The sequence below is a fragment of the Patagioenas fasciata genome, chromosome 1, assembly GCF_037038585.1.
Source record: "Patagioenas fasciata isolate bPatFas1 chromosome 1, bPatFas1.hap1, whole genome shotgun sequence".
In the NCBI taxonomy this organism is placed as follows: domain Eukaryota; kingdom Metazoa; phylum Chordata; class Aves; order Columbiformes; family Columbidae; genus Patagioenas; species Patagioenas fasciata.
The window spans coordinates 113,641,251-113,657,686 of record NC_092520.1 but is presented as its reverse complement, the minus strand read 5'-3'; the positions used below and the strand labels follow the sequence as shown (position 1 = coordinate 113,657,686).

General features: G+C 40.5%; 1 protein-coding gene across 4 annotated transcripts in view; it reads left to right on the top strand.

Moving 5' to 3' along the window:
* TBL1X (transducin beta like 1 X-linked) overlaps positions 1 to 16,436 on the top strand; it is a 201,492-nt gene that overhangs the window by 488 nt on the left and 184,568 nt on the right. For 2 of the 4 annotated variants that reach the window (XM_071813032.1, XM_071813023.1), the window contains exon 2: positions 243 to 382. The gene's annotated coding sequence lies outside the window, so the exon portion shown is untranslated. Of the gene's footprint in view, positions 1 to 13; positions 383 to 16,436 lie in introns of those variants that run through there. The other 2 variants (XM_071813036.1, XM_065841357.2) reach the window with 1 other exon arrangement.

The following is a 16,436-nucleotide window of genomic DNA, read 5'->3' as shown; positions in this document are numbered from 1 at the left end:
GCCGCCGCCGCGCGCCCGCACCGGCCCAACCATCGTGTGTCCCCCCCAACCCCCCACCCCCACCCCGCCGGCTGAGCCGCGCCGAGCGGCGGCACCTCCTGACCGCCATTCCGCCCCAAAACTTTCCGTTTTCCCCTTCCCACTCTCCGGGACTTCCTTGTGCCGCCTGTGCGCGCGGAGGGGGAGGAGGAGGCGTGTGCGGCGGCGGCGGCGGCGAGGGGGGATTTACAGTTTCCTCGCAGGCTGGCCGGGACCCCGGGGGAAGAGGAGTTGCACCATGCGCGGCAAGTGAGGGGAAAGTCTCCGCCAGCGCCGCCCGCAGAAGTTGAGGCTTTCCCTTCGCCGCCCGCGGGAGCTGTGCCTTTAACGCCCGCTGAGCGAGGTGAGTTTCCGAGGCGGATTATTCATCCTGGGGACTCTCTCTTTTTTTTTTTTTTTTTTTTTTGTGTGTGTGTGTGTGTGTGTGTGTGTTTTCCTCTCTCTTACGCGCGGAGAGGTGACAAACGTCCTTCCCCGGTGCAGCCCCCCGAACCCAGCCCGCCGCCCCCCACTGCCTCTCCGCAGCCTGCCCTGGCTCGGCGGGCTGACCCGCCCGGGGAGGGGGGGTGGGGAGGAGAAGTGGGGGGTCGCTCAGCCGATGCCTGTTATGACGAAGTTTTTTTTTTTTTGAACCCGGGCGTTTTGGGGGCTATTTGGGTTTGTTTCGTGGGAGCGCTGGGCCGAGGTGATGTGTTCAGGGCTGCCGTCTCGGTGGCGGGTGCGATTTCGTCTGCCCCCCGAGTGAGGGGAGAACCCGCTGACCCACCCCAGGGTGGGGAGGGCAGTTTGTGGAGCGGCTCCCTAGTCCTGAGATAGTATTCTAATGCATCATTTTTTCCTTTAAAAAAAAAAAAATTTGCTTGGTGGGGGGAAAAATGCGAGGTATTCATGCTCAAGTGTGGAGTTTGCAGAGCCCGGGTGGGGGAGGGGATCTCATTCATCGCCAGGGCTTGAATCAGCAGCGGGCGGAGGGGCCGGTCGCTCCCGTACATGGAAGTTTACTTCCAAGTAGGTAAACAAGTTAATCGCCCCCCTCGCCCCCCATCTTCCCCCCACACCCTGGTGATGTGCGCTGCTGCCCGGCCCGTTACCGGCGCTGGAGGCTGATGGAGGGAGCGGGGGTGCTGCCGGGGGAGCCCCGGGGGTGGCACTGGGCGCTGCGGGGAGAGCGGGGTTGCAGACCTGTTGCACACTGGTTCGCTCCAGGCCCGGCTTGCCCGGCGTCTGTGCAGTTTCCGCAAGGGTGACGGCCGTGCATTGGGGCGCTGGGTGCAGCCACCCTTGGGGCGGGAAGCCGGTGGACGCCTTTTCCCTCAGCTGCTGTCAGCTCGTCCAGCCTTGTTCCCCATTTTGTGGTGCTGGTTTAATATTCGGCGGTCGGTCTCATGTTTCGGTTCGGTGCGGTGCGAGGATAAATATTGGTGTGATGTAAAGGGAGTGACCCTTGACCTATTTAATTATATGTTGTTGGGTTCTCAAGTAGACATCCTGCACGGCACAAAAAGAGGGAGGGGGGGTTGAGCACCACAAAGCCACACCCTAAAAGTTAGGCTTGCATAGTAATTTTTCAAAGTCGGTGTTTAGACTGAATAAAGGTTTTCCTTTATGTTGTCTTAACATGTCTCTTGCTGTTCTCCACGAGGATTTGTACGGTGTTTTTCCTTTCTTGATGCTCAAGTCTTAAACTGTGTATGCTGGGGGGGAGGGGAAATGTTGTGTTTGGTGGAGCTCATCGAGTGTTTCACAAAAAAAAAGAAAATATTGCAGCATAATGTTGCAGAAAACTGAAATACTCCATTGAAAAGCGCACTTCTCAAGTGAATATTTGTATAAAATGGAGTGTAAAATTAAAATGTCAAGACTGGTATTTTAGGCTAATAGTATGAAAATAAATATATTGTGCCAGAGGGAAATCTGATTGTAGGTAATAAATACAAGGTCTTTACTCGTGACGAATATAATGTAATATCTTTCTTGCTTAGGCCATTTATTAGCAATTCTTTAACTGAGACTGCTTGTGTGGCATATACAAGATTTAACATCATATATTATACCTTGCCTACCATGTGGTTGCACATGCTGGATTTAGGCCTCTTCCTGTCGTATAGTCAGTGTGCTGTCAGATACAGAGACACAGGGCAGGTTTTGAAGTAAATATATTCATTCTGTGATACAGATGTTGTTGGCAGGGAAGCAGGATTGTCCTAGTGTGTTTTGGCACTGGTTTTTTTTGTTGTTGTTGTTGTTGTTGTTGTTTGTTTTTTGTTTTTTGTTTTTTTATAATTGTAGATAATTGCAACATCTCAACGACACAGATAGTAAAAAAGGGAAGCTTTCCAGCAGAAGGTTTGTAGAGGGGGTGTGAGGAAAAAGGAAAGTGAGAGGGGAAGGAGGCTATCACATTAAAAGTACAGTAAACCTTTCTTGGGCTACATGCAATAATGGTAAAACTGGTGCAGATTTGAGCCGAGCTGCTGTAGTCATCTTGGTTTAACACCTTCAGCAAGCTCGGCAACAACCAAGGTTGTTTTCCCTCCCCCGAAGACGAAAAAGTGTGTTTCAGAAGCAGAGAGGATTAAAAACTACACATACATGTAAACACTGTCAACTACACAGCTGTCCAAGTCTCATACGACAAAAAAACCCCCAACCCTGTGCAGATAAGTTATCACCTGAATACATCCTCTGCCCTTCCCCCACCCAATTAAGTAAGATAATTCCGATGTCCTTTACCATGCTGCTGCTGTGAGTTGTACTACTTGTTCTTCTTTTCAGTGGGTGGCAAGTATCCTCTGCAATAAGAGTGTCAAAATAGCAAAAATAAGTTAAATTTTTGATAGGGAAGGGGGACATGTCTGTGCCTGGAATTGTCAGGCTTCTGCCCCACCAGTTTGCCCCATTTGGTCCTGTCATGGATTTAGAGGTGGGTTTTTCCGATTTCTGGGGCCAGAAGTAAACCTGTTGTCCACTTGCTGTATCTCATGGACTGTTGCCTCCTGAAAGAGGTTCCTGAGTGGAGACTTCTCTGGCCGTGGCAGTCATTGGCAGCCTTACATCCCTGAGCTTGGAAGGAGTAGAGGATGTCCTTCAGCATGGCCGGGATGTTGTTTCTCAGTAGCTAAGTCAGCAGTGCAATGTGCCTGGGATTTAGTGATATGCTGAGTTCAGTTCATTGTGGAAATGGGTCTGGAAAACCTGACCCAGGGCTTTAGCCTGGCGATTGCTGTAGCTAGTGGGTGGGTGAGCGCTTCAGTACCATGAACTCTTGGTGTTTTCTGTTGGATACTGCTACACTTTAGTGCTAGAATCCATGCTGTAGTCAGTATTGAACCAATGTGGTTTATATTTTAGTGGTGCCAAGGGGCTCTCATTTGAATCGGGACCATTTTGGGAATATTGTACATGACAGTTCTTGCCCTGAAAAAGTTGTAATGTGAGTAAGTGAGGGAGACAAAAAGCCAGGAGGGTAAATGATGGAAAAAACTGACTCAGGGGAAGCTGATTGTGGTGCCTTATCTGCGGGACAACAGTGTGACTTCAGCTGGTAGGAGAGAGGAGGGCTGTTAACACCTGGCAGTGCTGCTGCTGATAAATCTGGCTGCCCTGTGCAAAGAGGGTGTGAGCGTCCCCTTCGCCTTCACAACATGCAATCTGTACCCTGCATTCTCTTCACTATTAGCTTGTTTAATTCCTATTATTATTTTTGATGATGAACACCAGCCTGCCTGTAAAACAATTGAGGTTTTCTAACTCTTGAGGGCAGATTATTTTTTTCACAATCTTCATTATGAGGCAAGATGGAAGTAATTTTGTAAACTTTTTTTCAGCTGCTAAATTAAACTCCATTCCCTCTTCCCCTCCCCCTCTTGCCTATTTTTAGTTAGGAGGAAATAGCTGACCTCTTTACAGCAAGAACGCAGACCCCCTGGGTGCCATTTATAGGTTTCTACCAAATGGCCTACTTGGACGAGTTGGTTGAAATTAAACAAAAACATTATTCCTATGTAGAGTCATAGTTCCAGCAGCCTTCCTGTCAATACAGATCTGTGATTTTAATGATACTGAAACAAATGTCCAAAGGTGAAAATTAGGGTTTAGGTTATTTTTCTTTTCTTTGGTAGACAAGATGATATTTTAAGTTTGGTGTTGTTTAGTGAGTGGGTTTGGTTTTTTTTGGCTGTTTGTTTGTTTTTGGTGGCAGTCTGGTCATTAGTAAAATGGAATTTCATTTAAAAATGACTGATGGTATTTTGTTTTACAAATACAAGAACTTCATGAGGTTAGGAATATGTAAAAATTAGGCGGAATCAAAGAAGGATGTTCAGCCTCTTAAGACAAGGTCATAGTTTCTTGCCAGTCTTCTTTGTGTGTAGAGATCTGATCCTAAACAGAGATTTAAAAATAATAGTTACTAATATTTAGTAGTTCCATGGAAATATAAAAAATTGCTTCAGCAAGCTTAACTGATAGTTTAAGTATGGATACAAGGCTGGTTTTGAAGGTTAAGGAGCACAGGCATCTTGCATCACTTTTCTCGTGCATGTTTTGTATTTAGTTTAAGTTATATTGGTGCATTAAAAATATTGGACTCTTGCAGCAGGTATGGGATTTCTTCATTTGTTGTGTGAGGAGAGGAAAGCATATGGGTGGACGTGCAGCCTGTATGTTGCCTCTGTAATCCTCTGTCCAGGTCCCAGCCACCAGTCCCTTTCTTTATGCTGAGTTAATAGGATGACTTCAGAAGGAAAAGAGGCTTGGGGTCAGGTGCTTCTGATGATTTGGCTTCCATTTTTATAATCTTGTTGACTTTATGTAATAAAAGGGGCATCACAGTGTTTAGCCTCATTTCTTGACCTTCTGTATTTGTAGTGTGGCCAATAAATATGTGACCTCTTGTCCTATTTAAATTGGAGTGCATGTGAAGATTCATAATTTTGTATGAAGTTACAACGGGATTTTACGCCAGGAACCCTATATCCATGCAATACAAAATCATAACGCCAGTACTGCAGTATGAAGAAGCAATTATTTTCATATTTTAGCTAAGTGCATTGTATAAATACAGTTTGGCTTGGGTGTTGGATCTTACTAATTTGTTGTGAGAAGCTACAGAGTACGCTACACACGTGGACAAAACCGTGTTTCTTGATGCTTAGGTGACGTGGCTCTTGGCCTGTTTATGAACAGACAAGTAGCACTAACAGTATATAATAATTGTGTATATATATAGTCATGAGAATTCTTTTGTTTAATTAAGTGCTCAGTTTTATTGACTCTTTGCCATTGGAGGGTGAAACAAGGCTTTTTAAGAAGTGTTTGCCATTAATATGTAACGGTCGCTCTATACATCACTCCACTGCTGTTCAAAACATGATTGCATTCACTGACCTAAATTTCATTTAAGCTCCTAATTCTTGGTTACATTTTAACCTCTTACTACTATGTAGTAGGTTTAGAATGCATTTTGTTACATAAAATCGTAATTTTACTAGGTGGAAAGATGTGGTAACATCAAATGTGATTTTATTTTTTTTTCCTATGGAAACACAACTTTCCCATACCTGCAATAAATTATTGATGGAGCAGAGAAGCAACCTTTTTCCCTTGGGCATTAAAGATACTTGGAAAATATCCTTTGACGTTATCTTCAAGAAAACAAAGAGGATTTTCTTTTGGTGGATAGATTCCCTTTGTCATTCTGCAGAATAATACAGTTGTTGTGCTCCTTTTTTAAGGCAGCAAACTGCACTGGGTGTGCAACTTTGGCTTCTGCTGTATTTTGCTGTGTAGCACCATTAGCTTTTCATTAATCTTGTACCATTGAATGGAAACTGCAGAATATTCTCTGCAGTGCAAGAGCAAAGCCAACTGTTTACGATTTATATTTCTGAACAGAATAATCATGTTATAATAGCATGGCTGAAAAGATGCTGTTGCATTGTTACGATTAGCATGTAAACCACTGTTGTTACGTTTCATGCTTAGAAGTGTCCACTGATGAGTTTGTGCCAATTTGAACACAGCCCAGTAGCCTACAGGAAAATCATTGCAAAGACTTTCTTCCAAAAGAATTGACCTTCACAGTATGCAGCATGAGATTTTTAGAAAGTGAAGTAAAAATCCAGATTTTTTTTTTTTTTTTTTTTTTTTTTTTTTTTTTTGGTGAATCCATATATGTTGGTAACTTACATTTAGGAGTTGTTACAACTGTTTTCGGTGTCATTCTGCAGCTGCAAGTCAGTTGTTGTCTATGCCAGCGAGTTCAGTCTGGTTGCCACTGGCAGAGGGTATGTGTGTGTCCAGAGACCCATTAGTATTAAGACTTCTGTTAGCATATAGTCTCAGTTGGGTTTGTTAACCAGTAATCCGTTTCACAAATATTAATTGTTTAAAATGATCTACGCTAATTGTCGTGTGTCTGAGTGTGCACACCTGTGCTCGTATGTACATATATGTGTATATACATATATACGTATGGAGATAGCATTAAGGTAGTCTGAGAAGTAACTCCGGAGAAAAAAAGGGGTTACCCTGAGGTTGAAGCATGGTGATGGAGTGTGATGGACAGGCTGTCAAACCCTGAACTGGGACGTGCTTGAGTTTCTGGCTCTAGTCAGCAGCAGTGGAGGTGGTAGAGAGCCAATGGAATGAATGTGGGACTGGGCCCGGCTGGATGTCAGGTTTTGGAAGAAGGCAGAGGTCCAGCACCCTTTAATTATATGCTTGTTGAAATGTGGCAAAGTCGGGAGTGGATGCTGTGCTTGTACATCTGACTGAGCATGATGCGACCAGGAGGTGACAACCGGGGTACCATGCGTGGCTGAAGGATGCATTTAAACTTCAAAATGATAATATCTTTCATTTTTTCCTTTGTAATTCTGTTCAGTTTTTGGTTGCTTTTAGGAATAAAATTTAAAACCTCATTTCAACAGAGAGATCAAGGTGGAATTACCCTCTTCCCGAGCGTTCTCCACAGATAGGGCTGAGCTTTGCTGACAGGGTAGGACAGGGAATCCAAGCACAGACAGTGCCTGTTCATACTGTGGGGATTAGTTTCCAAGGATATCTATCTCGTGCTTTTTACAGTCACGAAACAAACTTAACTCTTCTCGTGCCCATTTACATGCATACATTAATTAGATCTCTAGCAATAAATTTGGCTACAGAATTTATTGAAACACACCAAAACTCTTCTGATTTTTTTTACAGGTGTTGGTAATGCTGCCAGTTATATGCATTCAGCTCTCTTTTAATTGGAGCTTAACTTTGCTGGTTTTGTTGTTGTTTGTTTGGCATTTGCTTGTTTGTTTGGGTTTTTTTTTTGTTTGGTTGTTTTTTGTTTGCTTGTTTGTTTTTTTTTCTTTTTGTTACATTTTGGATTGAAATTTGTCCTTTTTTTAACATAAGAGCATCTGTGGTTTTATGTCTTTAGTACAGTTTACTTTTTAATTTCTTGGCTTTTAAACTAAAATAATGTAGTCTGGAAGGCACAGATAAAAGGCACATCCAAGGATTATTCTAATGAGGATCACATCTTCCTTCCTATCCGAGTTCTAAAAAGTGAAAGTAAAGACCAGAAGCAGGTACATTTTTAATAACATGGCATGGTGTTTGGGAGACAGATTTTGTGTCATTTTGTGAAAGATATTAATGGTTTCTTTATTTCCATTTTGACTATTAATGTTTTGGGTGGGTTGCTGGTGTTATAACTCATTAACAATGCTCATGTGTATTTGTAGGAATCTGGTTTTATATTAAAAAACACAAATGCATGGCTCTGTGCTTCTGCTTGTATCAGTAAGTATCTTACATAACCAGTTAATTCAAATGAGCCAATTAGTTTAAAAGTGGTGCATGACAGTGTATCGTAAAAATTCATCCAGCTTCATTCTCAGAGGATTTTATGTACTTGGAAAAAAACATAAGGCAAGCTGAAAGGATGGCCCTAAATACGATATTAGAGTGGAAGGGAAGAACCTATTTATTGCATGCAGCTTAAATTTACTAAACCATTAACATAATGATGACTCTCACTGCTGATGAATTAAATCAGCTTTTCTGGGAGACCGCCATAATTTCTTTACTACCTAGTCTGGTAATGCTGGGTAGAGGTTAGGTAAAAAATTGAATGTAGCTTAGGCCCTGATGGGCAGTTTACAAGAAGGAGGAAGAAAAGTGTGAGTAGATTACCTCAAAAGCTATGCTATGCTGATTTTAACTTGCTGACCATCAAGTAGCAAATGGAAAATTTTTTAGGAATTTTCTGAACTGTATTTTTTTTTTTCTTGTGTGAGATGACATGCCTTCAAAACACTTCTGTGCATTTCCTGTGTTATGATGGCAGTATATACGATACATGTTTTTTTTTCTAGTTTGTTAGTGATATTTTGTGGTTACAGCAATGGCTTTTGTGTATGTTTTTTCTAATGTTTTGCCTGTTTGCATGCAAATATGCTTACTGCTGGGTTTCATTTTTTATTTAAAATTTTGCTTAGGGTAGGCAATATATTCTTCATGATATCTATTACTTTAACAACAGCATGTATTTTGGGTTAAAAACCGCTTGAAACGTGGAAGGGTTCTGTGTTCTGTAATGACAACATGTTAAATGCAATTATACATTGTCAATTTGATCATACTCAGTGAATGGTGGCTTCGTAGATGAGGTATGTTGTGCACAGCAGGTGTTCATGGACATGGAGTACAGTGTGAAATAAATTTAATTTCCTCTTACTAAAAATATATAGTGACCTGTATCCTGTACGTATTTACAAAGTATTCAGGTGAACACTTCTGTAGTTGTTTGCTCCTATTTTCACATTACCATGAGATTAGTTTGAAGTACAACTATTTTCCCTTTTTTAAGTAAATTTGAACATATATCTATTAAAAGAAAATAATCTGTTCCTTAACATCTTTAAATTGCAACTAGTAGGGCACAACTTTCCACAGCTGGATACTTTAGTGGAATGTGAAGGATTTATCTGCCTACCATCCTACAGAACTACTATGAAGATCTTATTAATGACTGTTTTTGAAGAATTTTGAAGATCAAAACACATTGTAAATTTATTTTGTTGCAATTTTATTAAGAAGTATTAATGTAAAATTCTGCTTACTGAAAGCACAATCCTATTTTCCATCAGATTAAAAATTAGGATAGTTATGAAAAAATTTTATCTCCCTTTTGATGGTGAGTTTAGAGTTAGAATTAATGATTGCTTTAATTTGTTAATCTTTTGTTAATCTGTTAATTAGTTTTTTTGGCTGAACAGAGTTGAGTTTAGGGTATTAGATTGTGTCTGAACAATCCTCAGTTGGGTTTTTCCAACCTTTTTGTAATCACATTTAAACTTTGGTTTTTTAACCTTCCCCCTCCCCCCAGCAAAAATCATTGGAGTTTCCAGGGAATTTAAGAGGTTTCATTTTAGTGGAGATTTTCTGCATTTTGTAGTTTTTCTTTCTGTGAGCTCTGCAATACACAGGTAACACCAGCAAGGACAGAGTTGATAATACACTTGTGTTCTGAACGTTCAACAAATCCTCTTAAAGCTGGGGCCCGATATTGCAAAAATGTATTTGGCATGTGCAGGAGACTTCTAGGATCAGGCCTTAGATGATGGCAGCACAGATTCTTGACTGATTAAGCCTGTTTTAAAGCGGCTGATGACGTGTGGGATTTTAGCTTTAGTCCTGACAGTCAGTATTCTTGTAATGAAACAGAAACTCTCCCTCTCCCTCTCCCTCTCCCTCTCCCTCTCCCTCTCCCTCTCCCTCTCCCTCTCCCTCTCCCTCTCCCTCTCCCTCTCCCTCTCCCTCTCCCTCTCCCTCTCCCTCTCCCTCTCCCTCTCCCTCTCCCTCTCCAAGTAGTCTTTATTCTATGACAGGGGTGTCAAACTCTTTGTCACTGGGGGCCACATCGGCCTCATGGTGGCCTTCAAAGGGCTGAATGTAATTTTAGGACTGTAGAAATGTAGGAGTAGTTACTAGTTACACCTCTGCTCTATAGCTCAACTTCCACGATTTTGAATACCATTCTTATCTGAATTCTCAGTGTCCTTTGAAGTTTCTGTAGCTGACAAACATGAAGTCAAGATTTAGAGCCCCATTTCTTTAAAATGTGCAGGAGTTGTGTTGACTGTGCTGAAATTTGCTTAGGCTTAATGTTTTGCAGTATAAAGTCAAAGGCTTAGAAGTTTGGGATTGCAAACACATGCCCTGAAGAGTGACTGTGACCAGCTTAGGTGGACAGCTGGAACCTGTCACTTTTTTCAGTCAAGTGTCTTTAGTTTTCATAGACCAGCCCACATCACAAGGTCTAAGAAACCCTAGCAGCAGCCACCCATAAAGCAGCTGGCAAGCAGTGGCAGGATGCTCTCATCATTGCTTGTCTAGGTGATGTATAGTCTTAAAACTATTCTGCCAGCTGTGACCTGTCATATAAAAAGCCCGCAACATCAAGTCCGGCACCTGATGCTTGTCTTTCACATCTGGGTTGAGAGTGGCTGTACCCTCTGTGGAGACCACGTGCCAGCCTTCCCGTGCAGGGACAGGTATGCCCACGTGCTTTACATCGGCCAGAGGCTGGAGCTATGCATTCTCTGACCCCTTCTGCGATGGATCTTGTCAATCTGGGCCTCGTCACTCTGAACAGACCTCAGGGCCAAGCCTACCCCAGCTGCCTGGCTCCTGCTAGCTAAGCCAAGCCTTCTGCAGGTACCGGTCCTTGGGTGACACCAAGGAGGCTCAGTTGGAAGGTGTAGTGCAACTGCAAATTAGATGCTGGCCATATAATTACATATAAAGGTTTCACAGGTCCTAAATACAAAAAATCCCTAGAAGGGGAATGTCTGTGTGCTGGTGATGTGGTGTATGTGTTTTAATGTAATTTGCTGTTTTTCTCGGGAGTAGTTGTTCTGTGTATGTCAACAGTAGATATTATGCAGAGGGAACATTAAATTTATTTTTCTAACCTTAAAAATAAATTTTCTGACTCAAATATTTTTCATTTGATGACTAAGACATTTCTACAAATAGTTGTTTTATATAAATGTATAATTATTTATGCTGTTAACATTGTCTTGATTGTTATTTTTGTCTTTGGAAATACATACGGTTATTTCTCTGGTGTCTCAAGTGAAAGCGAATGTCTTGCCAGCCTATTTAATGTGCTAACGTATGTGAGAAAATATGGCCTGTGGCCTGAAACATCATTTATGTATTTGCCAATTGCCTCAGTCTTTTAATTTCTGTTTGTATGCATTACATTTGGTTAGGTTGAATTTATTACTGATTTCAACTGTTTGCAAATATTCTGCTGACAGACCGTTTGCTTGTGTCTCCTTTGAACCAGCATTTTACCCTCATTAGTCTATGGATGTGTTCTTTTGAGTGTTAGCCAAATGCAGTCATAAAACCAGTAAAATTAAAAGAAAAAGCAGGAGAGCTGTGTGACCTATTATTTGTAAACAACATTACAAAACTGCCTTTCAGTGTTTCACTCCATGTTATGCTATTTTTTTTTCCAAGTTTTCCTTTTTTATTCTCTCAGGCTTTCTGAGCTTTCCATTACACACAGCCATTTGCTTATGTGTTTTAATGCTTTTTTGTTGTAGTTTTTGTTTTGGTACATTCTTGTTTGGTTCGTTTTTGAAGACCAAGGCTACTAGGTAAATAACGACAGTAATATTTACCAGTTCTCAAATTTTGTACCTTCAAACTGTGCCTTGCAAGCTGCTAGGGGACATAGCAACTGTTTTTTTAGAGATTCGTGGGGGTAAAAAAAAAGGAAGTCCGTTGTCATTCTGTTCAAATTCACTGTATGAGATATCTTTATAGGTCCAAAATTTTAAATAGATTAAAAGCCACTGATCTAATTATTATATTTTGTAAACTTAAGGATGTGATGATATATATTTTTATGACTTACCGCTTTGTGGGTGTATATATTGTTATGCAAGTAATCTTTGTTTTCACCAAAGGTAATTTATACCAACATTCAATTTTGATTTCATATTTGTTGTATTGTGTAGATTTTAAAGAAAATATCCTTTCTCTTTTGTAAGCTGTGACCAGTATTCTCTGATAGAACACAGATCTGGCTGATCTTAAGTTGCACAAAGAATGATCTAGAGAGGAGCATTTGGATTCCCTTAGTTTGTGTTTATCAGGTCTGTCACATAGAAAGCCTGCTCAACTTATTTTAATTTTCCTTTTTTTGGGGTCTAGTTTGGTTTTAGATTTCAGACATTAATATGATACCATTACATTTCAGTAAATCCAAATTCTTGCATCTTAAAATGTCAATGATTTTGTTACTTGATGTTACCACGTTGCTGTTCTCTGCCCAAGAGCATCCCTGGGTGTGCATTGATATCAGGAGGGGTGAGATGGAGGAGGTATGGATGGAGAGGGAGAGGGTGGGAGGTAAAACAGGCTCTGGCAGTTTGCGCATTCCAGGCAACCGTAGATCTGCTGTCTTTGAGGCCTGAAATATTTTCCTTTTCACTATCAGTCTTACAAATCTGGGGTATTTGGGCACAGTGCCAATAAAAATAAATAGTGATATGTTAATCTCTTAGTTGGAAATGTAATAAACTCAATTTTACCTTTTTGTGTGTGTGCATAAGAATAAAGCTTAACAGCACTTTGTAATTAGAATGTGACATTTTTAGAAGTACTGAAAATTATGACCATTGCTATACTTTCTTCAAGAATTGCCTATAAAAGGACAAAGTAAATTTGACTCTTTCCTTCTTGCTAGTTTGTTCCAAAGGGAGAGTCACATAATCAAAATATTTTTACTAACCAGATTTTCTGTTTTCAGCATGATAACCTTTGGCTCAAGGAGCTGACAGTGGGTCCCTCTTTCTGATTTCTGTGTAATGTATGTGTGTATGTGCATTTTTTTCATTTATTTTGAGATGGGTTTGTAGTCTGCTTTGTAGTCTCTCATTTGATTGTTCTGGTTTCCAGCACTTGTGTTTCAGAGTTCTGATGAAATCAGATACACAAAGCCATCCACCTACGTACCTTTTTTTTTTTTTTTGAGTATTGGAGATTATTTCCTGCAGACTGCACTAAAATACAGACTGAGCAGGCGGGCAGATGAATAATGATTTCTTCCAGGTTCTGCATAATGTAATGAACAGACTTTCTGTTCATTATTATTTATCATCAGTGTTTGTATACATGTGACTGCCTTTCCTGAAGCTTGCTTTCTTGGGCTTCTTAAAGCTATATGCTATGCGTGCCCATATTGCTTTTTTTCCAAGTGGTGTAGTAATGCCACTTTGTCACTCCAGCAACTTGCTTTGTCACTGGGACTTGAGGTGGGTCGACTTGTTATTGTTTCTGCTTTCTAAATAGTATTTGTTGCCCTCCAGAAATATTGGCATGTAATTATGACACCAAAAGCCAAGACAGTCCCTCTGAGATAACAGCTGTTACCTTCAGTCTTAAGACCATCCTAGCACACGCAGTGCAAAAGGTAATTCAGACTATGTGGTTTTTTTTTTTCCAAAGGCAGTTAATTGCTTAAAACTTTCTTGCGTAGCTGTGACTGTCATCTGATCAGCGTTTGGAGGCATTAAACCATTTTTTGGAAAGTGGTAGGCTACTTCAGCTGGACCACCAGCAACTGGATAAACACATGGTAATATCCCTCTCCTGACTACATTTTTAGGAGCAAAGCACAGCTCTTATCATGTAGTGACCTGGATCTGAAGCCAGAGGTTGTTTGGGGTTGCTGTCAGGTGAGATCAGACTGAGTTTAACCTAAATGGCAGTAAACACTAGGATTGCCCACACCTCATTATTTCTGTGCTTTTATGACAGACACTCAAGACTGTTTGTGTACTGGCTATGGCTCATGCTGATTATGTTGTTGTTAATGTGTGTCTCTAGCATGTGGACTAGCTGGGTGCTTTGAGGCCAGCATTTTCTAATATAGATACCCAAATAAGTGGCTTGGTTTTCCAGAAGCTTTGAGTATGTGTAGCTCCAAGTAAAATCAGAGGAATTAGTGGCTGCTTAGTACCTGGATAAGTAATTACAGTTACTGGCAAGTCTAAATGCAGGGGTACATCATAACGTTCTGACAACAGATCACCACCCTCTTTTTCCCCCAAAGTTAAATAGAAGTAGTACTATAAAATATACTTTTAAAAGATCCTACCAAGCGACTGCTGCCAGGCTGTTTATAGATTTTATTTTTTTTTTTCTTCTTTCCATTTTCATATGTTTCTTGAAAGGGCAAAATTTGGTCCTGATCCTCAGAAGCAGCTCCTTATATTTAAAATACAGGTGACTCTGTGAAGGTGGTGTATGGTTTGTATTGAAGTTAGTGGGTCTTTACTGTAAATTGGTAACAAGTTTGTTTCCCATATGTGTTTAGTTTTATTTAATCTAACATTTGATGTAGTGGGAAGATGTACTATTATGTAGTGGTGGTTTGATCTAGTGTTTATTACAAATATTTCCTACCTTGAAAATAATGAAAACATGTTTTGTGGTTGAAGTAGTAGAAACTGGGAACCTACTTCTTTTTTTCAACAAACAAAAACCTCAAAGAAACAAGAAGATGAAGTGTAATGACCTAATTACCCACACCTCCCAAAAAACCCCAAACAAACCAAATAGTTCTCAAAATGAAACAGACTTGCATATTAATTGTGTGTATGAATATCTAGAAATAAGTAGTATCAAATGATGAACCTTACTGAATAAGAATTGTATACAAATTGTACAGAGTCTTGGAGTTTTGGGGTGTGTGTGTTTGTTTTGTTTTGTGTTGTTTTTCCATTAGTAGCTTAGAGCTATCTGGATGTTAGTTGAGGAGAGTTTAGTGAAAGCTACTTATTAAATGCAGTTTGATGTGAAGAACAAAATGTGATTAACTGTTCCTGTCCGCAGAGGAATTTAGGACCCAGAAGATAGTAGCTTAGACTTCTTTCTCGTTTCTTTCTCTTTTTGTTTAGGGTGAGAATCTGGACCTGTATGAGGCATACTCTAGGCTGCTTAAATATCAACAGTTAATTTCAAACCACAGAAACTATGAAATGAAATTTTAGACAATACGTTTGAAGTTTCGATTGTAATCTTTCTTCCTAGTTGACAGCAGTCTTTGACAGCCAGTCACACTATAACAAGTTTGCATTGTTGACCTACCAAAACAGTCTGGGGTTAATTGTTCAATACTACAGATACTACCTTGTTACTTTATTTAGAATTGTTAATTAGTACTTATGATTTTTATGTTTCACAAAATTTCGTAGAAGTCTTAGTTATGAATCTGGCTGATAGAGTAAAAAAAAAACAAAACAAAACAAAAAAAACCAAAACCAAACCAAACCAAAACAACAAAAAAACCCACAACAAAACTGAATAATAGGGCCCTGTCACAGGAACATGCAGCTGGTGATGGAAACAGGACACTTCAGTACCTAATTTATTTCTTCAGCCCAAGCCAATTAATGAGTAATATGTGCATTCACGTAGTTGTACCAGCATCTAACTTTGTATCTGTATGAGTCTCCGCTCAAATTAGGAGGGAACCTCACCTCCCTGCAATGCATGAAAACATAAAGACAGTTTGTAGTGTACCAGCAAGCTACTGTTTCAAGAGACCTTTCACAGGTAGAAGTAAGCTAGAGAAAAGGAGCATGATTTGGTTTTTGCAGGAGAAACACCTCACCCAACTGACAGATATTTTTGTTGTTGGTCTCTTGCAATTTCTGTTTCAAAAAGGTTTCTCTCATGACTGGTTTCACAGTTTTTGAACCTGATAGTTTCAAAGCCTATTCTAGGCTGGTCTGCTTCCTGTGAAGAGCAATGTTCAGTGAGTTGTTTGTCTGTGCCACATCACACTGGAGAGAAATAAATTGTGTTTTGATACTGCAGATCTTGCGTCACTTATTAGATTCTATGTTCCTTTCGGGGCTGCAGGAGGGAGCAAGAGAGAGTGAAGCAAACAAGAGTGCTGATATGGTGCGGTTTTATTGGCGAGAGGGGCATGTGTGCCAGCTTTCTCCAGGTTTGATCTTGGGGATTCTTGCAGTGATAGGTCTGGTTTAGGGTGGTAGCAAACCAGTAGCTCAAAGAGGTTGTGGTGTCTTGGAAGGCGAGCATTTACACCAGACCAGTTTTTTAACCTCGAATTGACAAGCGGCCTTTCTGAGAGGACACTGGTTCTACAAGTGTTTATAAATGGCTACAAATTGTCATGTTGACAAATCTCAAAAAAAGAAAAAAAAATCAACAAACAAATGAAAATAAACCAAAGAAGAAGAAAAAGAAAACCAAACACCCAAACAATAACCCAGCCCTCAACATCCCTCACCAAACCAAAATTGAACAGATGACAGATTTTTTTAACTGAGCACCAAGGGTTTTCTTAG